The 15,506-nt window shown below is 33.2% G+C and overlaps 1 protein-coding gene across 1 annotated transcript in view; it reads right to left on the reverse strand.

Annotated features, from left to right (window-relative positions):
• Positions 1-15,506, reverse strand: part of LOC124353122 (glycine N-acyltransferase-like protein 2) — a 283,677-nt gene that overhangs the window by 211,759 nt on the left and 56,412 nt on the right. The gene's annotated exons all lie outside the window — the stretch shown is intronic.

Consider the following 15,506-nt stretch of genomic DNA (forward strand, 5'->3'; position numbering starts at 1 on the left):
AAAGACAACGTCCTTGGTAAAGTCACGTCACGTGGAAACTTTCCCCAATAATCCTGTAATCCTGCGCCGTCGAAACGCCAACAATAATTCTCCAATTTATCCTTGTAGGATTCTCGTGAAAGCCTTCCTTAAACATTACACTGAAACACCACAAGTCTTCATATATTAGCGTCCTTAAGTAAGATCTATGAACTATACGATCTCACGTGAATTCGCCTCTCCTCCACGTGTTTATTTAATTTGGAACTTCTCGTGTAATCGAGCTAGTATGGCATAATATGATTTTGTTTTCCCACTAAAAAATGCTCAAATATGGTGTATATATATATATATATATATATATATATATATATATATATATATATATATATATTTATTTATTTATTTATTGTTGTGGTCATCCAAGAATGGTCTCGCAGCTTTATAATTACAAGTATTTTGATCGTGTACATAATCGAAAGGAAGTGACATCGTTTAACAAACCAAATTATGACCTTAAATTTTCTGAAATTACTTAGAAATGGAAACTAATTAACGAAAAGTTTAATTCTAACATCATTCCACTTAATTATTCCCGGTATTGAATGAGCCAATTTTTATTTTAGAATGAAATAGATTACTATTAATTCCTATTTTACCCTAACACACTAATTTTTAGTTGAAAACTTACAAATTACATTTTAATTCTTTAAAAACATTTGTTAAGAAGAAATGGTACAATCTTTTAATAACAACTAATGAGTTTACAGTAACTATTCTCGAAAAGAACCTTGTTATAACAAATATAACAAGTTCCAGTACAACTTCGTATCACACCAGTCGGAGTTATACAATAGTTACGATTGTAATACAATATCGTATGTAATACCAATCGTTGGGAAGATTAAACAATACGCTGTATTAACTGCATTTTGAAGTTATTTTAACGTTTCAATTGTATTAAAATAGTATCATATACTAAGTAATTAGAATATTATTTGTCAAGGTTAATGTATTTTTACTGTAGGATTACATGATTTTACTATTCAAAGTAGATTCATCAAAGCGCAATAGTAGAGTTTTAAGACTTTATTCTAATTAATTTCTTAGAATTATAGTGTGAAGTCAGTGTAATCTTTGGAACAATAAAGGCATTTGTCATTAATGCATATGTACATTATACAATGTTTTAGATCATTGTATTTAAAATGAGTCTTTTAAAATAACATCGCAGTTTTCGGTTCAAACCACTTCAAAAAAGACTATAAATAAAATTAAGATCCTCAGATATTTCAGTTTTGCTCTGGAGAGCCATATTCAGTTAACGGATATTAAACCGAAACTGCCACTTATACATATACTCTTATATAAGTAAGCTGAAGAGGGCGGAGCTGTATCGGGATTGGCTGATGCGTAACCAATCAACTATTAATACGGTAAACCAAAACCAAAACATATATTGACCAAAGATAGCTTTCACAGCGTGGTCAAAATTGGTCAAGAATTTGTTGATATAATTTTCGAGTGGATGGAACTTCCCAACAAAGCTGAGAGGATGATCCGGTCTAAGAGTTAAGAAATATTTAAATAGTTTGTATTAGTTCTGTTTAAATGTAAATGTTTGGGAGAATCATAATAGCAAGGATTTTTGTTTTTCTTCTTGCTTATTTAATTTTCGAAGAACTAAAATATCTTCAAAGCTGACAGATTCTAAATCTAGGTAAAGTAGTATCCTTGAAAATGTTCTCAGTTGAGCTCTTTAAAAGTTATTCACTTTTTTTGAGAAAATTCCTGAGTTTTACAAAACTTCTATGGTATTTTATGAAACATTTTGGATCACCACTGTCACATTTTGAATTAGAATTAGAAATACTGATTTAGTACTCAACCTAATGTTCACAATTTATAATCTCTGTTAGAAGATATGTTTTCTAAGAAATATTTGTTACAAATGTTTGGTGATTTTTTGCATTACTGTTATATACATTAAGAGTATTACAATCGGTAGACGTTTTGAAACATTTACCGCGTCACATCTCTAGCAAATCCTTTTTGGACTCATTTACATAAAAAGATATATATTTTGATTAGCTAGCACCATGACCTGTTACATAGAAAATCCCAGTCCCGCCGAGCTGGGAGGAATGGGTGAAGTCATAGAGCTTCTGTAGGCCACTGGCTTCCCTTAATTGAGGTCGCAAAACAATCAAAGCTTTACACTGTCTGCTGAATCTGGTTGCCTCATCACATTCTGGATGGTTGTGTGGGGAAGTAGAAAGCCGTTAATTAGTTCTTGGAGGGTTTTTGGTCGTTTGGACATTGCAATCACTTGCCATTGCTAATGGCTCAGCCTTATGGGCTTATAGATACAGCAAGATAATCGAGTCAAGCAACAAGTCAAAATCCAAAGGCCCTCTCCTTGCAAGCAGATCACCTACGCGGCCATTACTTGGATTCAGAAGTCAGCCTTTAAGCAAAAGGAGCTTCCATCCCTAACCCCACTTGGTAAACTCAAACCCACTTCTACGTTTCAACCACTTAAGATATCCCTAATTTTCATTCGGCCCCGTGTTTAACCACATGTATGTCAAAATAAACATAATACGGAAATTTTTAAAAGTAGCAGTTCTGTGTTGCTAAACTCTTCCCTAGAATAATACCCACGGACATTTCAAGTTAAATGTTATGGCGATTTAGGTATTAGATTGTTACCTCAAGTGTATACAAGAGAGCTTCCATCCCTAACTTCACTTGGTTGACTCAAACCTTGTTCAACTTTTCAATCACTTAAGAATCCCCAATTGTTATTCGGCCCTGTGTTTTAACTATATAAATTTTATAAAATCATGTGGGATCAAAATCCCACATATATTTCATATGATATTTTTAACTTTTTAATATAAAATAAGATGGTATTTATTACAGTTAAATAACTTCGTACCAATAATCCTCTACGATAGAATACAGATTTTGGATATATCAGATTTTCCATATTGCTCTTCAAACGCCTTACCTTAATCTAATACGTTGCCGTAGTTAATGCAACACCATTTATGACGTTTCTATATTGAATTAAAAATACTTCAAAATATATAATGGATCCAAAAGAAACTTATTGCTTACAAATATTTTTACAGTACCAATTATCAATATTGTTATAAAGCTTAGCTTACAATTTATAGCCATTTCTGAAGATATTTTCTTGTTTGTTTATTCAAAATGGGCTCTTTGAGATTTTCCGATACAAAACTGGTTAATGGAGCAAGGCGACGTAGAGCTTTTACCTTCACAATTCAACCAAGACCAATGTTTTGTCTATGTCTCGGCCATCTAAACTAAGAAGATTTTCAATTCCTCAAAGGTTTTGTTTCTGGAGATTTCCGTTACCTCGGCACTTTAAGGCTAGTCAGGATCAAAGAAGGATTTACTTGTATTTGGATCGGATAATGAAGACTCCTTTGAACTACCAGTAGCGCTTTTAATTTTTTTTTTTTACGTTGAGAATGCTTGTTCAATGCACGTGATTCTTTTCATGGGGCTGTTAAAGGATGTGTCTAGGACCTTATACCTCACGTAATGGTGGACTAGGCATTTCCTATCTGGATTATTATTCCATCACGTATTTATTGTAGAGGATAAGGGTTCGATTTAATAGCATAAGTCAACATTTCTGTCACATTTGTTGAAACACACTATGCAACATGCAGTAAAAAATTCCCGATGGACTATACATTCATAAACATAAACATCCCTTACACGTTTTTTAAAATGAACACACCAAACAACACAGGTAGTAAATGATTTATTGCTCTCAGTGGCTAGCCATGTACTCCTCTATAACTAAAAGCCATGACACAACAAAGTCATTTTAGTCGAGGTTTGAAATAATTTACGTTTTCTAGTTGCTTAATTATTTTTTAGAAAACCATTCACTGAAACTGACGCAAAATTATTACGGAAATTTTGAAAGGTAGCAGTTCTGTATTGCTGGACTCTTCTCTAGTGTAATACACACGGAACTTTCTGGCCAGAGTTCAATCTCATGGAGATTTAATTGTTACCTCAAGTATATTCAGATAAATACACCAGCAGAAAAATCTATCTATAAAGGCCATTTTTATAATACTTGGAATGATCAATCTATGCAAAAACAAACTGATCCTTGGCAAACTGCAAAAACATTCTTTCTCGACAAGGAGAATAGTAGCTATATATGAAGTACGTAGACTGTCATCCAACTTTCTCAAATATAACAAGTAAAACATCTGCTAAGATCCGGCAAAGAAAGATCGCATGCAAAGAAGTATCCAGCCGGTCCATTAACCCCTGTCCAGACGTGAATATCGACCGGACGTCTGGTTGTTTACGTTTGGAGGTAACACGTGACGGCGACATAGACAATGTCGTGTACAAAGAGTGTCCAGCCGGTCCATCAATCCCTGTCCAGACGTGAGATATCGACCGGACGTCTGGTTGTTTACGTTTGGAGGTAACACGTGACGGCGACATAGACAATGTCGTGTACACAGGGTGTCCAGCCGGTCCATCAATCCCTGTCCAGACGTGAGATATCGACCGGACGTCTGGTTGTTTACGTTTGGAGGTAACACGTGACGGCGACATAGACAATGTCGTGTACAAAGAGTGTCCAGCCGGTCCATCAATCCCTGTCCAGACGTGAGATATCGACCGGACGTCTGGTTGTTTACGTTTGGAGGACACGTGACGGCGACATAGACAATGTCGTGTACAAAGAGTGTCCAGCCGGTCCATCAATCCCTGTCCAGACGTGAGATATCGACCGGACGTCTGGTTGTTTACGTTTGGAGGTAACACGTGACGGCGACATAGACAATGTCGTGTACAAAGAGTGTCCAGCCGGTCCATCAATCCTGTCCAGACGTGAGATATCGACCGAACGTCTGGTTGTTTACGTTTGGAGGTGACACGTGACGGCGACATAGACAGTGTCGTGTACAAAGAGTGTCCAGCCGGTCCATCAATCCCTGTCCAAACGTGAGATATCGACCGGACGTCTGGTTGTTTACGTCTGGAGGAGCACGTGACGGCGACATAGACAATGTCGTGTACAAAGAGTGTCCAGCCGGTCTATCAATCCTTGTCCAGACGAGAGATATCGACCGAACGTCTGGTTGTTTACGTTTGGAGGAGACACGTGACGGCGACATAGACAATGTCGTGTACAAAGAGTGTCCAGCCGGTCCATCAATCCCTGTCCAGACGTGAGATATCGACCGGACGTCTGGTTGTTTACGTCTGGAGGAGACACGTGACGGCGACATAGACAATGTCGTGTACAAAGAGTGTCCAGCCGGTCTATCAATCCTTGTCCAGACGAGAGATATCGACCGAACGTCTGGTTGTTTACGTTTGGAGGTGACACGTGACGGCGACATAGACAATGTCGTGTACAACAATAATTAACAACAGGTAGTTTGTGCGGCAAATTCAGCCCGATTCCTATTATTGTAAAGTTTATCGGTTAATACTCGGTGCTTAATTAGCTTCATTGATCATTTCCTACCCCGTCACTCAAACCAACTGTATTTAACGTGCCAGAGGCAGAATTTTTTATATTATTTTTCTTTGGCATTCTTCTTAATTTTAGTTTCGGTTTTTATTTTACAGGATGTTAAAAAAAGTCCCGCATGAACCTGATAATTCTCGAAAGATTACAGGTAAAACAATAAAACATGTTACTCAGAAGGAAATCTTAAATGAGAGCATAGTCAAGTAGTACATTACATTAACATTTTTTATTAGTTGAGTAAAATGCCGTACTAGATGGTTTAATATTCTTGTCTTGACTAAAGTTGTGAAAATTAAACTTAGTAAATAGAATACTTAGAATACTGGACTTAAGAAATAGTTTTTAAGGTAATGACTGACTCTTCAAATCGAATGAAGAATGGTCTACAAGAAGTTCGGTAAAAAATGTATCGTAGGCAAAGCTCAACATGTACATCATTGATGGGTTGTTTAATAGACATTACTGACAAAGTTTAAACCTGGTATCAGTTGTTATGAAAGAAAGTTCTTATTTTAAGTTGGGCTTTGGACCTTAATTGATGTACATCTTATATTACATTTTAAGCAAATAGTGAGCAATAAAGTTAATAGTGAATAGTTTAAATATATAAGTTTTAATAGAATAGCTGCTTTTAATGGAATAACTGCCCACAGGGAAGTCCAATTCAACTAATAGAAATAGAAATTTATTTAATAAGTTCTCACATCTAATTCCCTTTTAAGGGCTATAAAACAATTTACTCCCCCCCCCCCCTGTGACTCATAGGCGTAAGATTAAGTTAACGTTTAAAAAGAGGCGAAATTAAAAAATTGTATTAGCTCACAATTTTATTAAAAAGTAGAAAGAGCATTAAGAATGTACTGGAGTTTTTAAATAAGACACACAAAATAATAATTTCTAGTGAAAAAGATCGGTATTAAAAGAATTTAATTTTGTATTCAATATATTATAAATAATCCAATAACAACTATCAATATAGAAATAATCTGTTCTACGAATTTCTAAGTAATAAAAAAGTGCTTGAAGTGTTTTTTTAACATTTCATTTTATTCATTTTCCAATGGAGTAAGTAGGTTTTTGGTTCTTGTCGTTTAAATATATTTAAATAGAGTTAAAGCAGATTCTGTGAAGAAAATTCTCAAAAAGGTAACTTTAGATAATTTTAGGGAGTATGTATGATTCATATTTTTTCCAAACCAAAAATATTTAAGAGTTTATTTACTTAAATTATTCTAAAAACTTGTTGTAGTAAGCTATTGCATTTTCAGGGCTTTTAGTTTATTCTGGAAATGCATTCCAGAATCTCCTTGGTTGCTGGATGTATTCTGTAACTTAGTTTACATCTCATTATACTAAAATATTTTAACTTCATCTTACTGTAATATTTTTGTCTTTTTAAGGATTAATAATTAAGTCACAAACTATAGTGTACTGTTTTACAGAATTACATAACTAAGCGCGGATAATAAACATGTTCCTAATTTATTTATATTCTACACCAAGTATTATTTGTTATAAAAAATACCCTTTTCAAAAAAACTTTCGGGTTACTAAAATCAGCACGTTTAATTTGAACGAATCAGACAGAGTATTGCGAAATAGTTTTTTGTTGCACATGCTGAGTAATCTTCTTCCCTTTCTGACTCACTCGAGATTACTTTGACTCAGCCAAGAAAGTGACTCATCAACATGGATGTTAACTTGAAGTCTGTGGTATATACGTTTGTTTTCCGCTTTACCTTTAACTTTTAGAAACTTGCCGTACAGTCCCATTCTAAAGTTATGGTATACTTACATCGCACCAACTATGAATCTCCATTTTTATAAAGATTTGTGTCACCAAATTCCAAAAAAATGCCGACTCTAATGAACACCGTAAATACGCCAACATTTTTTAATATTGCTCATCACAAAAATATTTTATTTTAGCTCCATTCGTGATTTATTCGTGACCCAATCATTCCCTTACATGTTTACTCCTGTTATCTTTTCATAAATTATTTTTACCGTTCTAACCTACTTCAAACAAAGTTATTACATAAATAATTAAATATCTCACCATAAATCACGGTTGGATGTCGTCAATTCGGGGAGCTCAAATATTTATTTATGTTTCAAATATATCTGCTCCTTGCGCTACGCACTGAGCCTGTCACCAACAAGTTTTGTACCCAGCTCTTTTATATACAAACCTAAGAACTAGAAGAACGGTGGCAACTGTTTCTAGCAGAACGTGTTGAACGTGTGAGAATTCGCACCCTCAGCGATCTCAGAGATCGATACTAGAAGCTGACACTCATTTTTCTCCGTCGCCTAACCTACTTTCTGTCGCTTTCTCTCTCCCGACTTTGTCGCTGAGAGATTTCATTTTATCAGTGTTTAATTTATGTTACTTTTACCTTAACGAATTTAATTTCTGTAATATTTAGACACGTGGTTGAATAATGTGCCAATGCTAAATTTACAATTGTTACTCTTATTATAAAAATGCCAAACTAGATCTTTACACAACCATTTATTAATATCTGGGTCATGAGAGAAAATAGGATAGCATGCAACAAATTAATTACAAATATTCAGAAAGAGATTAAAAGAAGTACTTACATAGTTAACGTTTGAAAATCATTGTATTTTGTTCTCAGGACGCTCAATCTAGTGGGATTATAGAGGCCCAATATAAAGTGATATGGTCCCAATCTAGTTTGTGACTAATGGTGTCAATTTAGTGTATGACAGAGAATCCAATTTAGTGTTTGAATAAGAGCATCCAACGTAGTGTATGACTAAAAGCACGAATTTAGTGTATGACTAGGAGCATCCAATGTAATGTATGACTAAAAGCATGAAATTTAGTGTTTGACTAAGAGCATCCAATGTAGTGTATGACTAAAAGCTTGAAATTTAGTGTATGACTAAGAGCATCCAATTCAGTGTATGACTAAGAGCATCCAATTCAGTGTATGACTAAGAGTATCTAATTTAGTGTATGACTAGGAGCATCCATCCAATGTAGTGTATGACTAAAAGCATGAAATTTAGTGTATGACTAAGAGCATCCAATTCAGTGTATGACTAAGAGTATCTAATTTAGTGTATGACTAAGAGCAATCAAATTTAGTGTTTGACTACAGGCTTTCCCCATTTGTGTGACTTTGTACGCCCAATCTAGTATTTTACTCTAGGAAAGATCAATCTAGGGTAGTTGTGTAGTGTCCACTGTATAGAGCTTACTTATATTTTTCTGATCTCCTTTCCTCGTTTTTCCAAACACTACGGTTTGAATTCATTTTTCCATTCATACCTAAAGGACAAATAAGTATCACCCTTTTATAGTCCTTCCACAGAAGTTGCTCTCGTTAAACGACCAAAACGAGGTACTATAGGGCGCCATTGTCTGGCAGTGTGTCTGTGGACGTGTCAGCACAGATGGGCGCGGTATCTGCTCAGTCAGCCATAGCCAATAAGCCAGTGAGCCGGAAAATCTGGCTAAGCCATCTGTGTTGTACCCGCTACTGATAACAATCAGATACCCGATATTTCCACATCAAACTGCTATAAATCCTTACATAAAGCGATAAAGATTTACGAAGTACCTGTAACAGTAAATATTGATAGATTCTACTAGGAAAAAGTGAGAAAAGTCTTTGATCTTTCCATCAACTCGTTATCATTGTTTTACTTCCGTAATGTTACTTTTGCCTTAGGTGCCTATTTAGTTTAAAATAATTAATTAATTTCCAGACTCATTCACACTATCTGTTTTTTTATAACAAGCAATCTCTTAATGTAATTCGTAATTTCGGAATAGCATCTTTTCCATTATACGTCTACCATGTTGGTACAGAATGTGATATTTTATGCGAAGTTAAATGGAAATGAGCATTATTGTTCATCGCCCCTCAACTATTAGTTACTTTTACGAAAGGATCATGAAAACAAAAAAGTACTGGTGGTGAATTAACGGGAAAGATCTTTATAACAGAAAAATTGAGTGGTCAATCAGAATCAATTTACTATCTGGATTTCAAGTTTTGGACACAACCCAAATTTATAATTTCTACCTCTTTTTGTTTTATAAGGATTCTCAACACAATATTTTTGAACAGAGTTCAAGAGTTTTGACACAAATAACCATCAGTATACTATATGTTGTACAAACTATTCCTTGCTTTTATTTTCAAGCTAATTTTTTCCTTCCTTTAATCACTTTGTTGAATATTAAAATGTGCCTTAAGTATTTTTTTAGGAATTTATTTATTTTTGATGAGTTTACGGTGAAAATAGCCATATTATATGATACCTAACAAATATACTAATACACATTTACATATTATTTTTTAGTAAATTACTGCAAAAATAAAATAAAGTGTTTTTAAAACATTGGCACTATATTTTGGTGAAAACCGTCTTCAGGTGCATAAATTGTATAAAATATAAAAATATAGAAAAACAGTACAAACGAAAGTAAAGAAACAGTGAATAAATAATAATAATAAATAGAGATGAAATGAACTAAATAATTGTTCCATATGTTGCTTTCAAATTTAGACGTTTTTATCTAAGTTATCTGATGTTGATTCCATGTGGAATTTTGACTTTAAAAAAAATTGGTGTGCTTGTTCTAATGTTCTGAGGTAAATTGGGTTTGAATTTGTATGTATTGCCGAATAGGTTTGACTGAATATGTATTTTCAAAAGTTTCATTGTGATTTATACCATGTGTTTTATTCCTGTACTCAAGGTATTTGTTGTTGAGCCAATATAATTTGCTGGACATTTTTTACATTGAATTTGGTAAATCAAATTTTTAGATTTACAAGACAAGTTGCCGATGACAGGATATGCCTTGCGTGTTTTGCTACTACTAGTGAATTTTGAAGAATTTGGTAACATTTTACAAATCAAACATCTTGGTTTATTACACGGATGTGATCCTTTTTGTTTTAGTATTGATTTTCACCGAAATATAGTGCCAATGTTTTAAAAACACTTTATTTTATTTGTACAGTAATTTACTAAAAATAATATATAAAGCCTCTAGGCATGAACTCTCAAAGTAAAATACATATTTACATAACTAGTTTCGTAAGTCCATTACTACACGGGGAATAGGATGAGCAGTGAATCAAAGGCAAGTTACCGTTATTGCCCGAATAGTGCATACTCTTGTACTTTACATAATTTTTACGTGAAATTTCGAGAACTAATGCGGCGTTTAAGATACTCTCATACTAAAGTCCATCTTTTATATGTATTTCTACTTAACAATATGTTGGCCAAAGTATTTAGCATATCAGCTGGTAGAAGCTTTAAGTAATCGTAGCTTTGTGAACTCATCATTTAGAGGCCTCAGGATGTGGAGATTATACGTTATTGTAATTTGATATCTGGAGAGGTCACGACAATTGTCGGTTAAATCAATATATATTTCTTAATTAGTGTTTTTTAATTTCTTGTTTACTTTTTATTTTTTCTCATAGTCCTTAAACTGTTCTTAAAGGCAGGAAAACTAGACAAAAATGTTACATCGTCCCAACAGAGATTGTGGGCTTTCTAAGTAAAGATTGCAGCCATCTTGAAATTAAGTTCACTGAAAAAATATTAAAGATAAGCCTATGTATGTTTGCAATGGGTGTACGGAAAAGAACTGAAGGAAATGGCATGATTTTACATATCAAAAGAAACTTTCTAATAATTCATAAAAAATAGAATTTTAAAATTGGAATCAATTAAAAAGTATGTAATTTCCTTTAAGTCATAATTCAAATACATATTGAAAATTAATATATCTATCTTGTAGCAGTGTTTCCTCGAACCCGGCTATACAACCCCCAAAATTTTCTTAACATGTCTGTGGAGTTAACAAAGACGTTTGGTTCTATTTTTCTCGGTTTCCAGTTTATTTACCTTAAAATTTTATATCTCATAAATTAAAAAAACAACCAAAAACGTACTGCACTACCTTCTATTTTTCTCGTCTTCCAGAATATTATCTTAAAATCTTATGTACCTAAATGAAGAATTAAAAAAAAAAAAAAACCAAAAACCTGTTGTGCCATCTTAACCTGAAGGTGCAAGACATCAGTTTGTCATACAATTATCTGTTGTGTTGTTGTATGAGTATTAGTTCTCATCCTTTTCTATTCTTAAATCAACCATCAACTACTACTTTGGTAATTAACATCCTAATCTAACCTGAAACCTCAGTTCATGTAGAAAATAGATAGGGTCGCAATTGATTTATTTGACACGCTTAAATGGGTTTAAAACTTCCAGCTCCGGTCGTCTATGTTACTCTACAGTTAGTGTAAATGACACAATCATAAATCTTCACTTGGAGCTGACAGTGTTAATATTGTGTACTTTAGTTATTCCAGTATTACTGTGTAAATAACGTGTTATAAAAAACACACTGTGTATTCTGTTTCTCCCGTTACAAAATATATCTTTCGTGAGGTTGAAGAGTCAATTTAGACAGTAATCGAATCTTTTTTGGGTGTTAGAATAAAATTACTGAACAATCCGTAGAAGCAATGTTTTGAAATAGTGCCGATTACGTTATCTACTGATAGCAAACAATTTCGTTTCTGGGAAATAACTACAGTAGGCATATGAAAGCAATGCCTTCATTAATTAGTTTCGAAAAAATATCTCAAAGAATAATCATTTGCTCTATTCTTTCAATCACATGTAAATTAAAACAAATTCAAAACGGGAATATCATTATTCTGAAACAATAACAAAACGTAACTTCATCGCGATCTGACACTTACCAGCGTTCATTGACAAAGCCCACTTGATATGGGAATTCAAAGAGAAAGATGAAATTCAACAGAAGCAGGCGGTGAGTACACTTGATGTAGATAAACTCTCCCTTGATCACAAAGCAATCATACATAACGCAGCCTACGCAATCAATCCACTCTCCACATATTGTCGAACACGGTTGTTATCAGCTTTTACATTTCAATCTCATCTTTTTCGAGATTCATTTTAATTAACCGAATAAGTGCAAACCCTATTTGATATAAATCTCATTAAAACTGAATGCTTTTGTTTGTTTTCTATATCAATTCCTCTGATATTCATTGAATTACAATAAATTCATCTATATTGATCATTAAACATTGTTGACAAAAACTGTACTTTATCGCAGAAATCTCTTGTCTGTTCCAAGAACAGACGAAGTCTGCATGGGAAATAATTTTACAATTTACCCCTGTAATATCAAACATCATTATATCTTTAGCATAAACTTATTTATATTGAAATGAATTAAAAACTTATGCAAATTAAATAATTACAGTAATTAGATGACTAAAATTAAAATTTTCTTTGTATTTATGTAAAATTTAGTATATATACTGCCAATATAATTCTAGAAACATTTTTGAAAATTTTTGAATTAAGTAAAATAACTTTTTTTCAATGAGCACCTATTTTGATTTACGAAAGGTACATGCAAAACTTAATCACGAACATTTTCAGGACTGTATACCACTTGTACAATACGTAAGTACATCAATCTACACATACAAATAATTATTTTTTACTTTGTGCTGGTTTAGACACTTTTATGTTGCATTTCCTGCGTTTTTCTTGATTTTTAAGCTTTTTGGATGATGAAACTTGTTTTGGCTGAAGAGGTCAGCATATACTAGTGTTCGAAACGTCGTGTTTCTTTATTGTTTCTTCTCAAAATTTATGTTTCCGGTTGAAAAGGGTTGCTCACACCATACTTTCACAGTTCACACATAAACAGGGATGTTGAAATAAAGCACCTCAAGTTCCGATTAGCCATGAAAAACAACACTTCTACTTTAAAAAAAACTAAACAGGGATACATAGTGTTCGGCTGATAAAGATACCTCTTATGGAAAAAGAGGTTATACCTATGTGACAATGTTGTCTAGTTCCGGTTTCGTAAAATTCTGAAGATGTTTGACGGGTATAAGGATCCGTAGAAAAGTCGTGTTGTTCACTTGGCTGTACTATTCTCGGTTCCAGCATGGACTTAAAACTCCATGTAAGCGTTTTAACATGAGGAATTACATTAGGATGTCGTAATATCCTGTAAGATAAGAATGGATTCCATATTTTTTCCCTTCAAGAGGGAAAAATGGGCATTTATCCACGTAACTAAGCCTTTGAGAAATCCACGAACTCGAGGAAAAACATGCGACTGCTGCACCTTTTTGTTCCAGATCACTAAACTTCGATATTATTTGTTAATACTGAAAACTTTATTGGAAAATCGTAACCACATTCCATGTCTCGATGAATAAGGTTCCATTTAGATGGTCGTAAATTAAATTTTGTTTGTTCGAAAGGTAGTGTTTTTTTTTTTTTTTTTTTTTTTTTTTTTTTTTTTTTTTTTTTTTTTTTTTTAAAAAAAGATTAATGGTTTTCTACAAAATTTGTTCGGAAGCTAAACAAGCTGTCCGAAAGATTCATCTTTTGAAATCTTGTTTTCCGTAAGGTCATTTGTTCGAACTATCGTGTGTTCGAAACGTCGTTTATCCGGAAGATTGTTTGTTTACAACTAGGCATTTTATCGAGACGATTTTTGTTTGAAAGGTCGCTTTTTCAAAATATTGTTGGTCCGTTTTTGATTCGCTATTTAGTTTTTTAAATTCATTTTAGAGGGGAAAGGAAAGTTACTATAAACCACCAGTAAATATAAACCTGCTTCTTTGTTTAAAGTTTGTTATTAACGATGGAAGGTTTGAAAGGATAATAGGATCTCGGAAATGTTGTCATCGTTATATGTTACAAAAGGTATAGCATAATGTTTCGAGGATTGGAATCCACCCTTTTCGTCAGAAGGGAGTCTTTTCTTCTTTCTGTTCTTTATTTTTGTATGTAATATTACCTCCCTCATCTGTCGAAGAGGATGGATTCCAATCTTCGAAACGTAGTGTTATGTCTTTTGTAACATATAACGATGTCAAATGTCCGCAATCCTGATATCCTTTCATAAACCTGCTGCTAACCAACTATCACAGACAACATTTCTATATTATTATTTGTTGGTCAATTATATTATAATTTGGTCCGTTGTACCCCCTCATTCCTAAAACGTTAGTATTCTAGATGCGTTGTACTCTTTAAAAATATGGAAATTGATAATTTATATTAATTCGACATATTCCAATAATTTTCCATATTTTATATTGCCTTGGCAATATAATGTGATTTGGTTATAATAGAGCTTTGTGAAACACATATTAACAAATTTAAATTTAACCTAATGTTGGTCCTATGTTGCCTTTAAAGTAATTAGATCATGTCACATTTCAGAAAGACATATAGTAATATAATACACTTTTAGGAATAATTGAAAATCAATCGCATACAATTTTATACAATCGTCAGACATTCCCTACAACTCCTTCAAACAGTTACAAGAATAAACTGTAGTATACCTACTGTAAATTGCAATTGAGTGACAATTTCAAACAAGTAATAACTTACTATTTTCCATTAACCATCTTCATGGCTGTTGCAGTCTTCATAGACGTTAATAAGTTAGCTAAAATGTATACAACGTTGATTTTTTTAACGAATCGCTTTATTAATATTAAATTGGTTAGTAATATCAATAGTATTAGTAAATTGGGTAATAAATGTTATTTCGGAAAGCCGTTATCCTCACTGCAGGCGACATCAAAATATTCAATCGCATTTATGAGAAACAACAGTTTAGTCAGTTTTTCCGACTACGACCTAATTTATATTTAGGATAACTAATGTGCTCAGTTGCCAAGAACTTAGAAAGACTATGCTTTGAAATTGGCTTAAAAATCAACGAAAGTACGGAAAATATCTAGCTTTACTTTGAAATTATGGTTTTCATACATGTAGTTGTAGGCACTGTATACGTATATCAATCAATCAGTCAATTTTTATAATAATTGTATACATTTAAATCGTCATAGAGGTTGTTATCAAGCTTAATTACACAAAGAGGTAGTGT

Source organism: Homalodisca vitripennis, chromosome 1 (genome assembly GCF_021130785.1).
Source record: "Homalodisca vitripennis isolate AUS2020 chromosome 1, UT_GWSS_2.1, whole genome shotgun sequence".
In the NCBI taxonomy this organism is placed as follows: Eukaryota; Metazoa; Arthropoda; class Insecta; order Hemiptera; family Cicadellidae; genus Homalodisca; species Homalodisca vitripennis.